This window comes from Chrysemys picta, chromosome 4 (assembly GCF_011386835.1).
Source record: "Chrysemys picta bellii isolate R12L10 chromosome 4, ASM1138683v2, whole genome shotgun sequence".
Taxonomy (NCBI): domain Eukaryota; kingdom Metazoa; phylum Chordata; order Testudines; family Emydidae; genus Chrysemys; species Chrysemys picta.
In genome coordinates, this window is record NC_088794.1 from 21,352,746 (window position 1) to 21,363,027 (window position 10,282).

The window sequence follows — 10,282 nt, forward strand, 5'->3', positions numbered from 1 at the left end:
AGCTCACATGGAGTTACCCACCGATGGGGGTTCTCCTGATGTTGGCCAGGAATGTCCCATGTCCAAATATCACGGTATGTAGGAGCATCCCAAAATATCTGCGGAGCCACCACGCCACGCCACAACCTCCTCCGCTGGCCACGTTTTTCGAACTGGAGGGCGTCAGAAAGCAAAGAAACCTCGAGGCTGAGGTTTTTAAAAAATGCAGAGAGGGTTTGGACACCTCAATCACATGCTCAGATCCCTTAGGGAGCCTTTGCTACTGTCAGTCCATGTGCTTGCTGCTTAACTCTGTGTCCCCAGGACTGGAAAAATCTTTAAAGTGGTCTGGTGGGTTGGGTGAAGGAATGGCTGGGTACAGCTCTATGGCTAGGGATATACAGGAGGTCACACTAGATTATTGTAAGAGTCCCTTCTGGCTGTAAAATCAATGGTTCTATGACATTATAATACCCAGCCAATCTCCTCTAAGTAAAACCTATGACACCTTTATTGGAGACTTCCTAGAGAGCTTAGATGACTTACCCTATGCACCCCATTACTCTACTTCCCTATTAGCAGAATCTTATCTCTTCTTCCAGCCAGACTCTTTCCTGACATCATTAAAAACCTGGGGAGCTTTGTAACGGGTGCTCTTCAGTTCTGGGTGGGGTGTGGGCCCCAAAATGTCCAAATGCACCGAAAAATCCTCGCAGAATCATCTCAGCGTTCGGAGGCCTCCTGCGTCGCCAGCTTAGTTCTGCGCGTTCCATAGACACAACATTTTGTCCGCTTAGTGAATTGGCCCGGACAAGGGACACTTTCGTATTGCTTTTGCTTTGTTTATCCTGGCGATGGATTCCATAGTCTTAAAAGGCCCAGCCAAGGGAGAGAATGACAGAGGAGGAGGAGGAGAGAGCTTAGTTTGCTACAGCCATTCCCATCCCAAAACGCTCGTCCCACCTTCCCAGACTTGGCTAGTCCACTCCATCCATCATCACGCACCTCACTCTGGACAATCAGGCCTTGGCAAGCTCTTTGTCCATGCTTGGACCGGGATGCTCCATTTCACTAGTGCTTTAAAGGACAGGGACGGGGGGGGGGGGGGGGAGGATCTGGAAAGAGAATTCCACTCGCTCTCCATGCCCCTGCCAGGTGCTTAAAGTAATAAAAGAGAGAAAAAAAAAAAGAAAAACATGTTTTGAAATGTTCCCTGGGATGGTTTGGTCATTAAATCCGTGGACAAACATTCCCCGAAGAACAGGCTATGAGAATAAGGGGAATAAATGCACCTTCTCTAGCATCAGGGAAATTAAGCAATGGAAAACTCTGTGCAAGTTACTCAAGGCTTAAAAAGTTCCCCCTCGGTATACAGCTCTCGCTCATTCTCCCCCGCCTGCTGGGTTATTACCTGCTGGAGCTTTCATATTTGGCAGTTCTAGAACAGGAGAGGAAAACCAGATGGGGTGGAGGAATTTAACAAACAAGTAATGCTGCCTGTTTCCCGGAGGAGCTGTAAATTGCCTTCCACTCAGGCCCTGATATTGAGGGATACATAACAAAACGATGAAGAGCCAGCCGTGCCTGGGGCCAGATCCACAGCCTGTGTAAATCAGCACAAGCTGCGTGGGCCTCTACGGCACTACACCAGTTTACACCAGCTGGGGATCTGGCCCTGCAATCACTTTGTAATGAGAGGTTTTACAGGAGGTGAGCCAAGAAAAATCCACGTGGGAAGATGCAGGTTCATTATTATGAGTACTGTGGTAGCATCTTGAGACCCTAACCCTATTGTGCTAAGTGTTTGCCATAAACACGGTGAGAGACACTCCCTGCCCAGAAGATCTCACAGTCTAGACAGACAAAGGAAGGATTGGAAGCCCATTTTACAGATTGGGAACTGAGGCACAGAGAGTTCAAGTAAGGTGCCCATCTTCACACAAGGAGTCTGTGGCAAGGTCAAGATAGGTGATCTGGGTTCCGAAGTCCCAGCCCAGTGCCTTAACCTCAAGACTAACCTACTTTTTTCATTAAAAAAGGAAAAAGTTGGAGTGAATTGTTAGTGCTGGATTGACAGCCTTGCAGTCCAGGGGGACTAACTATCAGACATCAGTCTGAGTGCTGGACTGACAGCACTTGTATTCCAGCCCTGAAGTCTTGTATGTATCCATAGAATAGACATCTCTGAGTGGGGGAGGGATCCCTTCTTGGGGGGAGGGAATAGTTCAAACTCCGTAGCCAATCCAGTCCTTGTACTCTCTCCTGGGAATGGGGCCAAATCCACACCAATTATTAGGGCAGTTTCCCAACATGAAAACCACCCCCTAGAAACTGGTCTGAGACCCATCAAACTCATTCCATCGAGAGACCAAACGGCTACAAGGAGCTTTGATCACTGCCAAAAGGAGCCAGATGGGAAGTGGTGATACAGGGGTTGAAAATCTCAGTGATCAGACACCCATCCAGCCCCCAAGGCATCTGAATTCTCAGCATGCTCTCTCTTACATGTATTTTATTTTATTAAACACTGTGAAAGAAAGAAAGAAAGAAAGAAAGAAAGAAAGAAAGAAAGAAAGAAAGAAAGAAAGACGGGCTATTTGTGGGGCACTGCAAAGACTTTCTGGGAGGTTTGAGTGACGAGGGAGAATCCCACTAGCTCTGTGCTGTGGTGGCTGTTGACCCCGATTGGCATGCCCTCCCCATTCCCTCTCTGTGCAACCCCTTCCTCCCCATTCCTCTTTCCTCTCCCTGTTCCTTTCTTCTGACTATTCTTCTGATCGCTTTAAGTACAGGGAGGGGACATGAAATTCATTAGACTTCACATTTCTCTGGGATTAAATCATCCAAATTGTTTCTCTGGAGCAGAAACCTTTATAAAAGTCCAAACCCTTTTTCTGCGGGGCTGCGCGGCCGCTCATTAGATCTTGGCAGGCTGGGCACCCTCCCGAGGCCAACAACTCTGCTGAATATATCAGCTCGCGGTTATTTATTCGGCACGCTGAGTAATATCACAGAGCCCAGTGAAATGCCAAACATTAGTGATACACCGGTGGGCTGAATATTTAGGAGATTACCCAGGCAGAGAGGGACTCCTGCTGCCAAGACCACCCCTCTCCTGAGGTGATCAGCACCAGCACCAGCCTCTTTGGCATTGCCAGGTCACTCCTTTGCTGTGAGGGACTGGCCTGTCCCAGAGCAAGCAGGGGTGGAATCAGGGCTCCTGGTTGCACTCAGCCCTGGATGGAAGAGGGGGTTCAGGCTTTGTGTTTAGACTGCCTGTGCTGTCAGATATTTTAGGCATGTCAGTTTCAGCTGGGTTAGTTTGGGAATCTCCTTCAGTGACTGTGACTGGGGGAAAGGAGGAGTGAGTGCTACATTCAGAGATCCAGACGTCCTGACTCCTTTCCATCTGTCCCTGCTCCTCCCTCTCTCCTAGTGCTTCCTTTGGTCCATTCCCACCCATCCCTGTCTTGTCTTCCCCATTATCTCCCTTCCTTCCTGCCCATCCCCCTTCCGCCTATCCTGCCCCCAACCATCACCTGCAGAAGAGACACTCTGCTTTCAACAAAAATGATTAGGGGTATGGAATGGCTTTTGTATGAGGAGAGAGTAATAAAACGGTGACTTTTCAGCTTGGAAAAGAGACGACTAAAGGAGGATATGATTGAGGTCTATAAAATCATGACTGGTGTGGAGAAAGTAAATAAGGAAGTGTTATTTACTCCTCCTCATAGCACAAGAACTAGGGGTCACCAAATGAAATCAATAGGTAGTAGGTTTAAAACAAACAAAAGGAAGTATTTTTTCACACAACGCACAGCCAATCTGTGGAACTCCTTGCCAGAGGACATTGTGAAGACCAAGACTATAACAGGGTTCCAAAAAGAACTAGACACGTTCATGGAGGACAGGTCGATCAATGGCTATTAGCCAGGATGGACAGGGACGGTGTCCCTAGCCTCTGTTTGCCAGAAGCTGGGAATGGGTGACGGGGATGGATCACTTGGTGATTACCTGTTCTGTTCATTCCCTCTGGGGCACCTGGCATTGGCCACTGTCGGACGACAGGATATTGGACTAGATGGACCTTTGGTCTGACCCCAGTATGGCCGTTCTTATGTTCTTATGTACTCTGCCTGACCTCCCATCCCATTTGGGTATGCCAGCCAGTCCTATCCTGAGCACACCCATTCCAGGGCTCTGATTTTGCAGCTAAGACATGAAGGTAGTAGAGCGAATGGTATGGAAGGTGCACAGATACCATGGCAATCAGAGAGAGAAAGATGAGAGATGTGTATGGGGATGGATAGAGAGATGGCCCTTCCCTAGAGACTTTGCAAACACTAATGAATTAACCCTCACCCCATCTCTGGAAAGTGGGCACTATTGTCCCTTCTCAGTTCAATGCCAATATCAGAGCACAAACCCAACAGTCAGCGAGAAACATGCTGGCTAGCCAGGTGCACAGGAGGGGTGAAGGGACTGGACTCAATCACTTCTTGAGGTCCCTTCCGGCCCTGCATTCTCAGAGAGACACTGCCTGCTGCTGCTGTCCGGCATTGCTCCTCACTGCGGATACAGGGCTGCTGGGAAGCAGATCCCCACCTCGCCACTCCCTGGCAGGGTGACCTCAGGAGCTCCGTAATGGCCTGGTTAATATAACGGCCTGGTTAATATGCATGCGCCAGCGGTGGTCTGATTGAACAAACGTGAATTACACAAGGCCCTTTATTTACCCCTTGAAAAACTTCCAGTCCATTAAGGCTCTCGCTAGCACTTGGTTTTTCCCAGGCTCTCCTGCCTGCAAACAGTCTCCTTGGGGAGCGTCGTGTGGCTTCCACCCTCCCTGCAAAAACAATCCGCTATTATTCCATGCACCGTGCCGCTCCACTGGAGTGTGTTATCGTCAATGCAAAACTAAAATCTCTGTCTTAGTGCAATATTAGGGATGAGCTTTTTAAACAAACTAATGCAAAGTGATTCCAAGTTCTGGCTCCCACAGGGACTATCACATGGCTCATGTTTGGTATTACTTTGTAGGGAGTAAATATTTATGCCCCAGTCTAATAATAATTCTTTGTTCTTATGCCTCAATTTTAATCCATGGATCGCCAAGCTTTTTGCTGAAGGAGAGTAAGCATCATTATCCCCATTTGACTGATAGGGAAACCGAGGCACATGGATGAGACTCGTGACTCCCAGGACAGTTCAGTGGCAGAATTAGAACCCAGATCTCCTGAATCCCTCTGAACTTGGCCTCAGGCTCAAATTCTGCCTGTGAGAACAACTGCGAGACTGAAATATCTCAAGCACTCAAGTGCGAGTGATAGCTTTGCTCTGTTCCACATCCCCACGCTTCTGAAAGCAAAGGCACTCTGTCCCCAATTCTAGTTCTTTGGCCTCCCCCTGAACCAGTTGGTATCTTCCCAGGGTTTAGCAGCACATTCTATAAATCAAGCTGAGGGTAAAGTTTATCAGAAGTTATTAAGGGAGGAATTTTCATGTCCTGCCATCAATTAGATTCTTGCACAAAAAGCCAAAGGTTTTCTTCTCTAACACACAGATGGGAGCAATGATGCTGCTGGACGGATGACAGCCCCATCCCACCACCACATGGATGGAAACCAGCTGAAAGGGACAGTGGTGCCAGCTTCAGCCGGTGACATAACATGGGCCCCTGCTAAAGGGGAAGGGTCTAGGGGTGACCCAGTGACTCCAGCTTCCTGCAGACCATACTTTATGGATAGGGATGGGCAAAGCCAAGGTGGGTTTGGTTCTGCAGAACCCACATCGCTCACACTTTTGTTTTGCAAAAGCCAAAGCCAGGAAACAAGTCCCATTTTATTCTATCCACCTGCCCCAAAGTCGAGGGAGGTGTAGATAAATAGTTCCAGTTTTGGCCCATCTCTGCCCATGGAGCCGGATACCCTTTCATACAACACATACTAAAGGCCTGCTCCCTTTCCTTGGGTGGACTGGGGATGTGATGGGGCAGAACCTGGCTAAGAACCAAGAGTCCTGGCCCCCAGCTCCTCACTCTAACCACTAGCCAAACTCCTACCCTTTCCATCCAAGGGTGCAGCAAGTCCAGGAGCACTTCAGCAGCTTATGCATGTGGCTCCGGGCTCCGAACGCGAACACCTGTAGGCGAGTGCTGGTGAATCCCCTTTGCAGCGTGTGGAGAGACAGGCCCCACGTGGTGCTCTCACACCAGGCTGGTACCAAGCACTCCTCACACTGCAGGCTGCTCTCGGAGCGAATGAGCTTGGAGGCGTCGGAGACACATACGCCCATGAGCTTGTTTCCCCCACTATTTCACAGACACCGGCCTTGCCTCCTGCGATGTGTCTGCGAGCCCCTGTAGGACAACACAGCACCGCACTGCAATCACCCCAGCAGCTCCCCCAGTGCCAGCTCTTAGCCCAACATGCTTTGCCCCCAGACTTTGCAAACTGCCCCCCCCCCCACAATGGGGACCAATCCAGGAGCTGCTGCTGAGTTCTGAGCTCACACCCAGGGAGCAGAGCCAGCCCGCAGAGGGCATGTGTGTTGGGTTTTGCCCTGGACAGAAGCTTTCTCACGCTGAGGTATATTTTCCACCAGCACGATTACGGCTGCTTGGCCGGCGCACTCCCTGTACAGCACACTGTCCGTCTGACTAAGGCGAGCTGTCGCCGTGGGATGGGTAAACATGGAACAAAACGTAGCAAAAAAATAAACTAAAATAATCGTAATAAGACAACCTGCAGCTCTGAGTCTCCTGTGAGGCATCTGGCATCAACCACAGGCAGCACGGAGCCTGCTACGCTGGTTAAAGCCACCTTGGGCATAGCAGCAATCCCTGAGCCAGTCAGCAGCCAAGCTTGCTTCCCAGGTTCAGGGTGGGGGGAGGGGTTGCTCTTTTGCCTTCACCATGGGGTGCTGTATCTTGCTGGCTTGGCTTAGCACGGCTCCCCCACAGTGCATGGCTGATACAGTCAGATCTCCCGCTCCTGTTTCAATCCCCTTTCACCCACTGCCCTGGATTGTTCCCACTCTAGTGCCTCCTTTCTTGTGACATGGGCACTAACTACCGTGGTAGTGGTGGTGGGGGGGGGAGGTCTCCTCACAAATCATGGTATGGGAGGCTATGGAGAGGATGGGTGAAGCGTGGTGTTTTGCCGGGAAGGAGAGTCTCTTATGCTGCCTTGCCAGCAGCCAAGACCAGCTCCCTCTCAGGCAGGGAAAGCTCGCGCGCCGGCACCTCAGAGACGCCCCAGAACTTTGCAACGCCAAGAGAGCGGAAGAGGATGTGAAACATCACAGTGCTGATGTGCAGGGACAGGCCCTTCAGCCAAATGTAACCAGGCTGAGCTGACCCCTCTCCGCTAACCCTCCCCCAGGGTCCAGATCTTGTGCCCCACTAATAACCCCACAGGGAGCTGTGCAGGAAACCGCTGCAGCCAGGGCTTGGGCCTGTATATCTCGAGAGGCTCCCGCGTCGGCCATGCATGTCTGTGTGACCATGCGTGTGAGGGCTGGGGACAATGCCTGACTTTAATTAGCTTTCCATTTCCCAGAGCCAATATCAACAGGCCCCAGGTCATGTGATCCCATCTTACCCTGGAACAACAGCCAGCAGCGAAGCTCCCAAATATCCCTTATCAAGAGGGACTGTTTCCTTAACACCAACGAATTCCTTTGCCCTCTCGGGAAGAGGCCTGTCTGCATGCCTCCAACACAGAGCCCATCTCTTGTCCCACACGAGCAGGGGACTGTCTCTGCACATCATCCCCTCCCTTCCCCACACTGGGAGGGCTCAGGGCTGTCTCTGTCCCTGCCCACCCCATCCCCTCTCCGCCCCTCACTGCATGCTTTGCAGATCAATCAGCAACAGCTGTGCTCCCCTGACACACACATTCTTCAGATGCTCTTTGCTAGCCAGCCAACAGAGTTTATTTTGTCTTCGATGAGAAGAGTGAGAGAGGAGAGATTCCCCACCCTTCTCTAGCCCCCATGGTTTTCATTCATAAACAGAGAAGCTTAGGCTATGTCCCTGGCACGAATGCTAACTATAATCCTCCATAACAGGCTCGGTACCTTGCCAGACACGTGCATATCAGATTGCGTTGGCTACACAGGACAGCTGGTACCACTCGCTGGAAATTCTTCCAACGGCCACGACAGCAATTTCTGCAACAGATGGGAAGGGACGGCAAATTCTTGGTGGCCCTTCAGTGGTATGAACGGCTGCCAGTGTTGGTTATGCAAGAACAAGGGGGCATTCAATGAACATTCAAACGGCAGCAAATTGGAAAGCTATCCAAGGAAATACTTTTTAACCCAACGCACAATTAGCCAGTGGGACTCAGCGCCTTACGATGCCAGTGAGGCCAAGAACCTAGCAGGATTGTTTGTTTAAAAGGCTTGGAGATTTGCATGGATAATGAGGTAATTCCAAATTACAATAGGAAGGATTAACAAATACCCCCCTTTCCCCGAAGGAGTATGAAAAGTCTAGAAAGTCTCATGTTTTAGGGATTTGTGATACAGAAACCTGACCACTGGGAAGTGGACTGAGACCCACCCAACTCGTTTTGTGCAGGCTAAGGAGTGGCTGCTAGATATGGCCGAGACTCCCATTGAACTGGAGACAAAAGTCTCTTGTATCCCAGAGCTCGGGAGACTCTATGGATGCTCAGACACCGCCCAGCAAAATCCTGCCCCCTTTGAGGTGGCTGGGATTTTGCCATTCATAGATTCCCAGGACAGAAGAGGCTACTGTGATCATCCTGCCTAACACAAGCCATAGAACGTCCCCGGAATAATTCCTAGGGCAGATCGCTTAGAAAAAACATCCCGTCTTGATTTTAAAACTGCCAGATGAGGACAATCCACCATGACCTTTAGTAAATTGTCCCAGTGGTTAATTACTCTGGCTGTTAAACAAGTTACTTCAATGAGACCAGGATTTCACCCATCTGATCACCTAGTCCGACGACCTCCCTGCCACAGGCCAATGATCCGCAGGGAGCAGGAGAAACCCTTAGATAACGGGGTAAACTCCTACAGCATCTATTCAGGACAAGCTATTAGACCATCCAACCCACCAGAGGTGGTTCAGCAGCGGGCAGGTGTCATGTTACTTCCCCATTCACAGGCCCTTGCTCTGCCGGTCATGGAGAGACGTGTCACAAGCCAACTGATTCCATCCCCACGCATGCCACTTAGTCTGGGCTTCCCTTCCACACTAGTCCTTCCAGCCTGGCCATGGTTTTGGCCTAGGCCTCTCTCCTCCAGCCTCTTGCCTAGTATTTTTCCTCTCTGGAAGAAGGAGCCAGGCAGCTGTTTTCCTTGCGTGGCATCAGCTTCTTTTGGAATCCAACAGCCCTTCCTTTAGTTTTCCCCTCTGCTAGACGTTAACGTCCCATGTGGCCTCGCTGCCAAAGACAGGAGGAGCTGACAGCACATGCATTTGGCATGTCACTCAAGTCTGCGCCAGCATCTTTTCTGTGGCTCTGAAGGAATGCTACAGCCCAGGGAGACCGGGGCATGGCAACAGGAGAAAGAAACATTTGACTTTGGGTTACCAGTTCAAATCCAGCCCAGTTCAGTGGGGGCCAGTATCTTTTACTCTTAGGAAGGCTGTTTGGTGGCCTTTGAGAAATTAATCAGGATGCTCAGGCCAGGTACTAATACACCATGCCACAAAACTATCTTCATTCCTGGCCACCTCCTTGGCAATCTCAGCAAGGACTCAACGGGCCCTGGTAGCTTAACTGCCCTTGTTGTATGGTCCCCCTGTGTCCAGGAGTGAGGCAGTAGGGAGAAACCTGCATGATTAGCTGGATAGGCAGTGGGCTTAAGTCTCCAGCATAAGTAAAGTTTAGTACCTTCACCGGAACTAAATCCTCATGATAAAGTTCTTGTCTGTCTAGTTGCCCCTTGAAAAGGATGAACGTGTCCAGATATGCCCGGCACTAGTCGAAAGCTCTTGGCCTATAGACATCAAAGGGACTTGTGAGTTTTCAAACTGTAGGCCCCTTGGTGTGACTCATTTTTATGCAAATTTCTTACCTGGAGAATTGTTTGTCTGTTTGTTTGTTTCACACTAGATATCTGGAGCATAAGTTTCCTTAGCAAAGCGACATGACAGCAGCAAGTGTTGTTTAGCAAGTGGAGTTTTCTCTTCACCCTCTTATTCCATTTCCTTGTTTGGGTGGAGACAGATGGAAAGTAATTTCCGTGCAAATTCAAGGAGCTGGCACTCAAATCAATACATAGGGGGTGGAGAAGTACAACAAGAAAATACCCAGAAAGCAAC

At 50.0% G+C, this 10,282-nt stretch overlaps 1 protein-coding gene across 1 annotated transcript in view; it reads right to left on the reverse strand.

Annotated features, from left to right (window-relative positions):
- PRELP (proline and arginine rich end leucine rich repeat protein) overlaps positions 1–7,713 on the reverse strand; it is a 34,820-nt gene extending 27,107 nt beyond the window's left edge. The window contains exon 1 of the mRNA XM_042849053.2: positions 7,581–7,713. The gene's annotated coding sequence lies outside the window, so the exon portion shown is untranslated. The remainder of the gene's footprint in view (positions 1–7,580) is intronic.
- Positions 7,714–10,282: the final 2,569 nt, after the last annotated feature.